Here is a 12,023-nt window from a genome sequence, read left to right as displayed (position 1 = left end):
TGGGTGCGTTGACATTGGGTGCATATAGGTTGATAATTGTTATTTCCTTTTGGTCTATTTCCCCTTTTATTAGTATGGAATGTCCTTCTTTATCTCGTTTGATTAATGTAGGCTTGAAGTCTACTTTGTCAGAGATAAGTATTGCTACTCCTGCATGTTTTCAGGGGCCATTGGCTTATTAAATCTTCTTCCAGCCTTTCATCCTAAGCCTATGCTTATTTCTGTCTGTGAGATGGATCTCCTGTAAGCAACAAATTGTTGGATCTTCCTTTTTAATCCAGTCGTCAAACTGTGTCTTTTGATGGGGGAATTAAGTCCATTAACATTAAGTGTTAGTACTGATAGGTATGTGGTGATTCCTGTCATTTAGTTGTCTTAGTTGTTTGAAGGTTTGATAGTGTGTACCTAAGTTGAGGTTACTCTGTACTGTCTTGCTTTTTCTTTTCCTGTAGTTTGGTGCTGCCTGCCCTTTCACAGTTATGTTGGGTTTTGCTTTCTGTATGCAGAATCCCTTGAAGAATCTTTTGTAGTGGTGGCTTTGTGGTCACATATTGTTTTAGTTTCTGCTTCTCATGGAAGACTTTTATTGCTCCATCTATTTTGAATGATAGTTTTGCTGGGTAGAGTATCCTAGGGTTGAAGTTATTTTCATTCAGTGCCCGGAAGATCTCACCCCAAACTCTTCTTGCTTTTAATGTTTCTGTTGAGAAGTCTGCAGTGATTTGATGGGCTTAACTTTGTTTGTTATTTGTTTTTTCTCTCTTACAGCCTTCAATATTCTTTCCCTAGTTTCTGAACTTGTTGTTTTAATGATGATATGTCATGGGGTAGTTCTATTTTGATCTGGTCTGTTTGGTGTTCTGGAGGCCTCTTGCATCTGTATGGGAAGAGATTTCTCTAGATTTGGGAAATTTTCTGTTATTATTTTGTTGAATATATTATGCATTCCCTTTGCTTGCACCTCTTCTCCTTCTTCAATGCCCATGATTTTTGGGTTTGGTCTTTTGATGGAGTCAGTGAGTTCTTGCATTTTTTTTCGCAGGTGCAGAAAAGTTTAACTAATAGTTAAACTATTAGTTGTTTAACTAATAGTTCTTTGGTTTTTCCTTTAATTACCATTTCATCTTCGAGTTCTGAGATTCTGTCTTCTGCTTGTTATATTCTGCTGGATTGGTCTTCCATTTTGTTTTGCATTTCTGTTTCATTCTTTTTTCTGAGGTTTTCCAAATCCTGAGTCCCTTCCTCTTTAATGTTGTCTATTTTCATCCTGAGTTCATTTATCTCTTTCAATTGTGTTCTTTGTTTCACTTTTGTGTTTATACAGTGCTTCTATGGTTTCTTTTATTTCCTCTTGTGCTTTCACAAATTCTCTATTTTTGTTGTCTTGGAATTTCTTGAGTGTCTCCTGTACATTTTGGTTGACCATATCCAGTATCATCTCTATAAAATTCTCATTGATTACTTGTAGGATTTCCTCTTTCAGATTATTCTTGTGGGTTTCATTGGGTTCTTTGGCATGGTTTATCTTTGTTTTGTTGGTCTGGATCTGAGTATCTGTTTTCTTCATTTCCCTCTGGTTCCTGTACTGATTTTTTGCTGTGGGGAAACTGGTTTCCCTGTTTGTTCTGTCTTCCCATCATTGCCCTTGGTATTGTTACTGTCCCTGTACTGTGTGCAATTAAGTATTTTCTAGCTTGTGGTCTGCATCCTCCCAAGCGGTCTGGTAGCTGGCGTCTGGTGGTGGTGCATGAGCCCTCCTGGTTTCTCCATTTAACGTGGAGTGGGGATGCTATGCGCAGGCTGGAAGTGTGGAGGAGTCAAAGTTTTGCCTCTTCTCAGTGGTTTTTCTTGTAAGGCGTATCTCCAGCGTCTCTCCAAGATTTTACTTTAGGAAGCACACTTCCTGCTTCCTCCCTCTAGTTGCCATCTTGTAATGAGAGCATTTTCTTCCTCTTTAATTGTTTTCAAAGAGATTGAGGAGGATTACTGTTACTTGGTTGTATTCACCAGGAAAGTCATTTGGTCCTGGACTTTTCTTTGTTGGGAGACTTTTGATTATTGATTCAAATTTTTTTTTATTAGTTATAGTGGTCCTTCCCTTATCCACAGGAGATACATTCCAAGGCCCAGTGGATGCTTGAAAACCACAGATAGCATTGAACCTACATATACTTTCTTTTCCTATACATACTTGTAATGAAGTTTAATTTATAAGTTAGCCACAGAACAAGCTTAACAAAACTAATAATAAAGTAAAACAATGATAAGAATATATAGTAATATAAGGTATGTGAATGTGGCCTCTATCTAAAAGTATCTTATTTTGCTGTACTCATCCTTCTTCTTGGGATGCTGTCGGATGAACAATACTGACATGAGGAGATGAAGTAAGATGAATGAGGTAAGGACTGTAATATGGTGTTAGGCTGCTGTGTAAAAGTTACTTAGACAGCAGCATTACAATACCACCACAGTCAATCTGCTAACCAAGATGGCCATTAAGTGACAATTGGGCAAGTAGCATGTGGGTATATTGGATGAAAGAGTAATTCATGTCCTAGGAGGAATGGAACAGAACTCTTAAGGTTTGCCAATTCTGTTGATTTTTTCAAAGAACCAACTCTTAGTTTTGTTAATTTTCTCTATTTATCTTTGTTCTAATCCTTATTGATTCCTAACTTTGCTAGATTTTGCTTTAGTTTGTTCTTTTTTCTACTCCCTTAAGGTATAAAGTTAAGTTGTGAGTTTGAGATCTTTCTTCTTTTTTTTAAATGTCAGTATTTATAACTATAAATTTCCCTCTTAGTACTTTTTACTATCATCTCCTAATTGTTATGTTGTGGTTTCCTTTTCATTTTTCTCAAGGTTTTCTAACTTCTCTTATGATCTCTTCTTTTACCTATTGGCTGTTTAAGATTGTGTTGTTCAATTTTCACATAATTATTTTCTAGCTTTCCTTTTGTTATTAATTTCTAGTTCCATTCCATTGTGATAAGAAACTTTATTAACAGGGCTATGGCAGGAACATCACAAATTCAAGGCCAGCCTAGGCTATACAGTAAGGATCTGTCTCAAACAAATCAATATTTAATTAAAAAAAATAAATTTATTAACACTTGTTCTGTGGCCTAACAGACTTTATATTTCTTTGGAAAGGCTGTTACTTTTCTCTATGGACTAGAAATGACCTATGACTGCACCATATTGCTTGTTTGGGAAATGTGAAGAATTGTTTGTTGTTTAAACAAAATCCAGAGGTAAAATCTGATGGACTTTTGGAAGAAAATTTATGCTCATTAGTTTGTGGTTTCTCCATCTTCTACATGGAGCTTCCCAGGTTATCTTGCTGTTCTGTTTCAAGAAAAGAAAACTGAGGGGTTCCATGGGAAGTTTTTGTAACCCAGACCTGGAAGTGGTTCCACATTTCATTGGCAGTAATTCCTAACTGTCCAGGAAGGTAGAAAATATACTGTAACTTCGAGCCCAGGAATAGAAGAAAATGAGCTTAGTGAATGGCTGCTACATTCTAGAATGCTATATACAGTCAATTACTCAAATGGAGGTTCAGAATAGAGACTTTTCTCCCATGTGTCATCCCCTAGGAAGCTAATTAAAGATGAAATTCAATAAAATGAAGAAAGTAAGAAAGAGAAAAATGCAAGATCTGGAAACAGTGAATTCAAATTAGGAGAGCAATGAAAGGGACTTGCAAGGTAAGCACTGTTGCAGACTCAGGGAGCAAATAACCCATATGGGGTCAGAAAGAGGGTGGGCCCCCAAGAGGGAGCATCCTTGACACTAGAAAGGACATGGTAGAATAGATAATGAATTGTGATCTTGGACATACTTGAGGATATCTTAAAGGTAATTTGTGGAATGTAAAAAAGAAAAGGCACTTGAACTTGTGCTTAGAACTCTTCTACATATAATGACATAGATGTGTGACATTGAATCCACAAAGACAGAAACATGACTTAACAGTGAGCAATACTTATATGATCATAATACTTCAGTTGTATACTAAGACTCGTAACTGGAAGCAACAAAAATCAACCCTTGCTGGTCTGAGCAGAAAATGAATATATAGAAAGACATTGGTGACTCTGAGAACTGCTGGAGAGTCAGAATTAATCCAGTGGGGACCACAGCCATAACAAGGCTGTCCAGGGAGGACACCACAGTTGCAACTACTGCTAAGCAGTAATGTCATATTCCTGCTATTTGACCATTGACATTGACCTTGGCTGCTACAGGCACCACTCCATCCCTAAACCAAATGCTGCTACCACCACCACTGCTGTCCCAGAAATTCTCAACATCCCTGATTCTTGGCATTAGCTGCTCCTAATTTAAAGCATTATAGTGATGTATAAGACTGGCACTGCTGAGGTTAGATGCTTACCCGATGGAAGGCTGAGTATTAGCATTTTCCATTTCCTTTACTAATAGAAGACTCTGTCTGCCCCCAAGACTGGTTAGGTGGAAAATACCATGATATAGGAAAAAGGTTCAAATTCTGGGCAGAAAAAAACACTGCACAATGACTCAACTTTTATAATAAATCTATAGACAAATCATAGAAAAGTTAACTATAATTAACTTGGTCAGAAATTAAATATCAGCATTCATAATGGAAAAATCAAGATACAGCCAAAAAACATCAAAAGAAAGAAAGGTAATGAGTCGTAAAGAAGAAAAAAAGACAATGTTTTCATTGGTCAGAGTGAGGAATTGAAAGATTGTTTCTATAAAACAAAAAAAAATGGAGGTTTTAGTATCATTTTTTTCACTTGGAAATGGAAATTAAGGGATACATTTTTATGTAACTATACTAAAAAGAGGAATGGGAGAGGATGTTATTCTTATATTCAAACCTTAGCTATCATATAAGGAAGTCAATGCACAGGGTCCAAAGTTGCCAGATTAACACATAGCCATTTAGAGCTGAGACGGAGGGGACACCAGAAGCAGCCAAAAGTGGCTGTCTCCAATAAGCAAAAGTAAGGAGAGGAAAAATGGATCAGAGCACTTGCTTTTCGTTGTAAGTTCTTATGTACAAGCTGGTCTTTCTCAAAGTTAATATAGTCATTTTCTTGATTCTTTTCATTTAGCTTGAGAGATTCTTTAATGGAAATATTTCTCTTTCTCTCTCTCTCTCTCTCTCTTTTTCCTCTTCTTCACAGGTTAAAGCCTATATACATTTACATTGCTTAGTAAAGTTCTTCATATAATAGAAAGTATTTCTGCAAGAAAACCTTATGGCTTGAATGTGTTCTAATTCAAGTTTCTGGTTGTCTATGTATATCTTCCTTAAAGTAAGATGAAATTTTTTTATGAAACTCCAGAATTCTGTTCTTGCTTGAGTAGCATTGAGAAAAAAAGCTTCTAAAGTAACATTCTGCTGCTTCATCCCCTCCCCTCAAAATAGTCCTATGAGTAAAAATGTGCATGTGTATAAATGTGCATACTGGCATATGTATAACCTATATTTCCAAAGCTAAATCACTCAAAATGTAGAAATACCCGCCCTCCCCCAAACTGCACCCACAGTGTCTTTCAACTATAGCCAGGCACCCAACATCTTTTTCCTGGGATCCTGTTCCTTGGACCAACTCCATGAGGTCATGTCTGCCCCAGGAGTGTCATTTGGGTTCTTAGTGCCAGTGGAGATTTTGTAAAATACTTTTTATTGTTGCTTTTTTATTAGGGTCCCTTCTCCCTAGAGCCTAAACAAGAATGCATGAGAGCTGAGCCAGAGACAATTTGACTTACAGATGTTAGTCTCCATTTCCCCCTCCCTTGCCCATCTTAGTCAGGGTGGGCTGCTATAACAAGCCTCCATAGATTGGGTGATTTAGAAACAACAGGAAGTTATTCCCACAGTCTGGAATCTGGGAGCAAGATCGGGGGCAAGCATCATTGGGTTCTGAAAGGGCCCCTTTTCCAGGTTACAGATGGCCACCTTCTTGCTATGTCTTAACATGGCAAAAAAAAAAAAAAAAAGCAGAAAGTCCTCTCTGGGGTCCCTATTATAAGGGCACTAATTCCATTCATGATGGCTATGCTCTACTTATCTCCCCAAATCCTCATCTCCTAATATCATCACCTTGGGGTCAAGGCTCCAGCATATGAATGTGGGGTTGAATACAAGCATCTCATCCATAATAACCATTGACCTTGAACTATCACACATTATTTGATTATCTCTTCCATTAATATAGCTTTCCTTAGACATTTCTGGGTCTCTGTGGGTTTGTGAAATCCTAGGGTAAGCACAATTATTGTGTGCTCTGTAAAGGTTGCATAATCCCACACCCTCTGATTCTGACAGACTAAGCTCATCTGAAGGTTGAGGTCAGTCATGGTCCACTAATTACCTAAGGGAGAACTGAGTCTTTAGGAACTAAAAGTACAGGAGAGGACACTGGGGGTCAGATCTTGCTGTGGCCTGAAGAAGGACAACTAGGACTGAAGCACCTGCTAAGTCTTTCTGTGGTTCAGGCTCAGTGGCCAAAGCAAGAAGGACGGTCCAGATAAAAGCCATTATAATCAGACACACACCCAAAAATGCACAAGACTCAGGGAAACATGTGCATTTAAAACCAGCACACCAAAGCCAACACAATGGTTCAGCAGTTAGCTGAGCTGATTCAACACGGCGACCAAGAGTCAGATATCAAAGCCCAGAAAAGTGTCTCAAGTCAAGCCAAACCCAACAATCCACATGCTGGTCACAAAGGGCAGCTCTTGAAAAAGACAGTGGGCAGGAACAATCCTATGATCTCTGGTAATACACAACACCACTGTTAAATTTCCATTTGTCCACCCTTAGAGTTTAATAAAGACTTTTCAAAGGTGCTATTCTTTCTTTGCTGGGTGAAAGGAGTTTTGTTTACACTGGGTGTAGATTATTAACAGAGAAAGTCCCCAGAGCTGGTGACAATGGTCATCACAGTGGAGAACCCCAACGGAAGATTAAGAAGGGAAATGTTTCATGAGATACTGGTTCTGCTGCCCACCATGCCCCTAACCCCCTAAGTCCTTCTCTCTCATGCTTCCCAAGCTAAGAATTTAGGATGCTGTGACTTACTGCATAGCAGGATGACTCCCTACAGGCTCAACAATAAACCCAGACTTGAAAGTTTTAAGTAGGATGTAGATTAAAACAGGAAGTTGAGCAGTAATATAGTCAAGATATCTGTTCAAACCAAGGGTGGAGTCCTGAGTTGCTAGGATATAGGATATTGGGTCACCGTACTGAGTAGGCAGAATTAATGTGGCAGAGACTAGCTATGCAGTCATTAAACCCATTTCCTGTCACCCTTGAATACACAGCTGTATCCCATTGCCAGCCCCTTTGGGGTTACATGTGTCATGTAACTGAGTTCTGCTCAAAGTGGACAAAGGATCCATACACCACTTCCAGTCCTAGTCATAGAAGCCTCCCACAGGTCATGCTCTGTTTTTCGCCTGTCCAGAGCAACTATGGAAGCCAAGTGTGAAGATGGCACAGATGGAATGAGCGTGGGTCCCTGCACCTCTGCTAGTGATTTGATCACAGAGGAAGAACTTGACTTCATGGGAAATAAAGCTTTCTCACATGGTTTGAAGCCACTGATACTTTGTGGGTCATCTGTGGCAGCCGAATGTTTGCATTACAATTACCTTAATAAGTACTGAAGCTGCTCGGAGAAGCCAGATCAGAGAGCAGCAGTCGTCAAAGGTGTACCCTGTCACCTTTCAGCCCACCTTTTGTTTATAGCCAAGTTTCTTGGAATAGCAGCCCACAGATATTTTCTCCACTTCCTCATCTACTAATCATTCTGCATTCCATACAATCTAGATCACTCTCTGCACCATACTGAAACCAACTATGACGTCCTAGCTGTCAAATTAAACCAACACTTTTTAGTCCTTACAAGGTGGCTAAATTTTAATATGCAGTAACATGAGATCTTTTTGTTTTTATTTTCCCCCAAAAATTAATCTGCTTCTGGGTAGAAAGGAAGTCCAATATTAAGTCTGGAGTGACATGCTTCCCCTGGGGGCAAGTGGCTCCTTGGTTTGTGTTTTAAGTTTGGCACTGCCTGGGCTAGAAAGTTTGGTGCCCGTAGCCTCCTAGCAGGGATCGTAAGGGAGAATCTCAGGTCTCAGTCATTTCCCTATCTTTTAGGAAACTCTTCTTGCAAACAATGACACTCCCAGTTTTGCTCTCCTTTGTTTGAGAGCTCCTCCTCTGCTCTCACACAGCTCAGCTCTTTATAAGCCCATGAGGGCAGGAGGGAATCCCTGATCTCCAAATTCAAATCTGTGCTTGGTAGGAGATATAGGAATAGGTAGAAAACCCAAAATATGAAAGTGTTTGATGTCCCCACCCCAGAGGAACTACTACAGAAACCTTAAAATGACAGAGGTTATCATGAGCAGGGGATCAGGAACCAAAGTAAAGATCAGTTAGAGTTGAATCAACATGGGTCGTAACACATGGGTACATGAAAGCAGTAGTAGGAATCTCTCTGTGTAGCTATCCTTAACTCAACTAGCAAAAACGCTTTGTCTTCCTTATTATGCTTGTGTCATTTCTTCAACAAAATTAGTGATAAGGGCAGAACAGGACCTGCCTGGAACTGAGGGGGGGAGGGGTACAGGGTGGAGAAATGTCCCAAACAATGTATGTACATGTGAATAAATGAAAAAAATTGAAAATTAAAATAAATTAAAAAAATAAAATATAGAGGTGAAAAAATGAGAACAGAGGGTCCAAGAAGTATAGGGAAATGTCAAATGATCTAGCTTATTTATAATTGGATTTCTAGAAAGAGAAAGAAGAACAGCAGAAAAAACATCTGAAGAGACAATTGGCAAAACTTTTTCTGAAAGTTGTTGCTTTTAACTATCCAGGCATTTTTGCAGAACCAGAAGATAACACCTGAATGAAAATGGCCTATAACTGGAGTGCCAAGTCAGAGTGTCCACTGTGGAATGGATACATAAATAAAGTTTTGTTTTGCCACATGGATAACTTCTAATGTACATCATAAATTTAAACAAATACATATAATTTATGTAGTAAATTATAATTTGAAAATAATATGTACAGTATGTATATATATAATATTGGTTCCAAAAAGGTTACAGTACTTCCTATTACCATTAACAATGTTTGAGAATATATATTTCTCCACTTCTGTATTAAAATTGAATATAAAAAAAAAAATCTGTGCTTGGGCTGAGGAATGGTAAAAGTATCTCCCATTAACACATTCGCTTACACATAAACCCTCCACAGGGTCCCTTTTTTACCTGGGTCTCCCTGAGCCTTGCATCAGCTTCCCCTTCTTGTAAGTTAGTTTTCCTTTGTTCTCTTGCTTGTTTTTTATTAGTCCTCTTTGCTCTGGCCACCTCTTAATCAATGATTTTCTTTTCTTTTTTATTCCTCAAGGTATTTTTTTAAATATGTACATGGTTTTTAAATCTTTGTACATGGTTAAGTGGACACCTAAAGTTTTCTCTTTTTTGGTGGTCTTGGGGTTTGAATGCAGAGCTTCCCACTTATAAAGTAGGTGTTCTACCACTTGAGCCATAACTCAAGTCCATTTTGCTGTAGTTATTTTGGAGATGAGATCTCAAGAACTATTTGCCTGGGCTGGCCTCGAACTGTGATCCTACTGAGCTCAACTTTCCGAGTAGCTAGGATTATAGGCATGAGCCACCGGCACCCAGCTGACACTTAAAATTGTTTAATCCTAAATCTAAATAACTTCAAAGACTGACTTTTCTGATATGTTGCATGTGTCAATATTTTAAAATAAGACTATTATATCATTTAAAAATAGACCACATGGAATTTTTTCAAAAACATGGTGATTTGTTAATAGCCCACTATCACCTGTATTTAAAAACATTTGAACAGCTGTTTTTTTTTAAGTTAGAATTTCATATGGCTTCTTTTCCCCTTTGCTATCACATTTCTTTTTCTACAGAGTTTGATCCTAATGTTTTATACTTTACAGTCTTTTATTGACCAATATCTTACTTCTCTGGAAAAACATACTAATTAAAGTTTGCTGTTTCCATAGCTACATGCTCCTCAGTGTTAAAGAGTTCTTCTGAACTGTGTTTTCATTATCATGATTACTAGTACACAATGGGTCAAATATTATAATATTTACAAATAGTATCAATTTGATACATAATTATTAAGTAGAAGCTTCCCCTCAGCCTTCCTGAGTAAAATTACATCCAAAAAATTCACCTACTTTAAGTGTACCTTTTAAGGAGAGTGGACAATTGTGGGCAGTAATGTAACCAACAACACCATCAAAATCAAGTTACAACACATTTCCTCAACCCCAAAAGTTCCCTCTTTCCCCCTACAGGCAATCTCCAACCTTAGCCCCTCAACCTCCTGGGCTTTACCTCGCAGGGATAGGCTGATGACTATCAAACATCTTCTCCTCATCTCAGGCCTCTATCCTTCTGACCTGCTGTTACTATAGTTTTGCCATTCAAACATAAAATTTTATTGGAAATGTATCTCTGCTTGATGGGGATTAGATAGATATAGATAGATAGATAGATAGATAGATAGATAGATAGATAGATAGATATAGATAGATAGATAGATGATAGATATAAAGGTATCTTTTCACTCTTTAGGTATCTCTTGGTAAACAGGTACTTCTTGCTAGACTAAAATAGGTTTCAACATCAATCCTATTCCTATTTTTCATTTTTAAATGTTTGAACTCAAGAAACCTCATTAAAGAAGTTTTTGTTTGTTTGTTCTGTGACAATGTCCCTCGATTCCTTGAACTCCTTTGGAGTTGTGCCCCAAACCACAGAGTGATCTATAGTCACAAACTACTTATAAGATTTAATAGCTGACAATCCAGTTAGGACCTACTGTGGTTTTACCGAATGCAGAGTTGAAAACCACTTGCTGGCATAGGGTCACTGGAGCCAGTTGCTGTGTCAGAACCAATAGCATTATCTCAATCGCCCCATTCTTTGAAGTCCCAGAAGATATCCCCCCTCCAGGATAGTGCAACACAGTACTGAGAAGGACAGGTCTTCCTTGTGGAAAGAGTAAGAAAGGCAATTGAGACAGCATAAAAAAGGAGACACTGCCTCCTACCCCTACCCCATTATAAGCGTGGACAATTGAACAATTAAGGGAAATTACAAGTGTAACCTAGAAATGGATTCCCCAGATCATCCATACTCATATATCACTAGAAGAGTCTTTGGCACACCTAAGAGTACTTTGCTCCAGTTTAAAGACTTCTGCTTTAAACAGCTAGGATTAGTTTGGGTTCAGCCCTAGGTCACCTCATCTGTCTAGTTCTCCAGATTCTCTCTATGTGACTCAGTCCATGCTTTGGGCTTCTCCTCCCAAAGATGGGCTGATGACTGTCAAACTTCTTCCCCTCATCTCAGGCCTCTGTGCCAAGTCTAGCATCCATACATCCAATTAGCTGTTCAACATCTTCACTTGTCTGATATGCTTTTTTGTGTGTGCACACTTACCCTAATGTAGTTTATTTAAAAAAAAATATTCAACCCATAAATGAATGGGAACAAAGTAACTAGCATTTTTCTATAACTTTCCATATGCAGTGACATATATGTGTAGGTAGGATAAAGTATATACAATACATGTGTGACTCCTATAGTAAATGATTTTATCTCACAGATAAGAAAACTCAGTTAATGAAGTAAAGTTCAATTACATTTTTAAAAACACAAGGAAACAAAAGATCCATTCTCTGCATGGACTTGGCTGAATAGAAATTTCTTCTTTGTTTCAATTTTTTTTGGCAGTACTGGGGTTTGAACTGGGGCCTCATGCCTGCTACCACTTGAACCATTCTACCAGCCTCAAAATTTCTTAAATGAAGACTAATATAAGACTATACATAATAGGACCCAAACTAATGGTCAGGTAAATGATACAAAGGATTTTTTTCACTAATTTTTATAAAGAACAGAAATAATTTATAATATATATAAAAGTATCATAT

General features: G+C 38.0%; 1 protein-coding gene across 3 annotated transcripts in view; it reads right to left on the bottom strand.

The window, feature by feature from the left end:
- Window positions 1-12,023, bottom strand: part of Usp6nl (USP6 N-terminal like) — a 226,794-nt gene that overhangs the window by 207,446 nt on the left and 7,325 nt on the right. The gene's annotated exons all lie outside the window — the stretch shown is intronic.

This window comes from Castor canadensis, chromosome 15 (genome assembly GCF_047511655.1).
Source record: "Castor canadensis chromosome 15, mCasCan1.hap1v2, whole genome shotgun sequence".
Taxonomy (NCBI): domain Eukaryota; kingdom Metazoa; phylum Chordata; class Mammalia; order Rodentia; family Castoridae; genus Castor; species Castor canadensis.
Note: the sequence above shows the minus strand (reverse complement) of the source record. Positions and strands in the feature narration are given on the sequence as shown.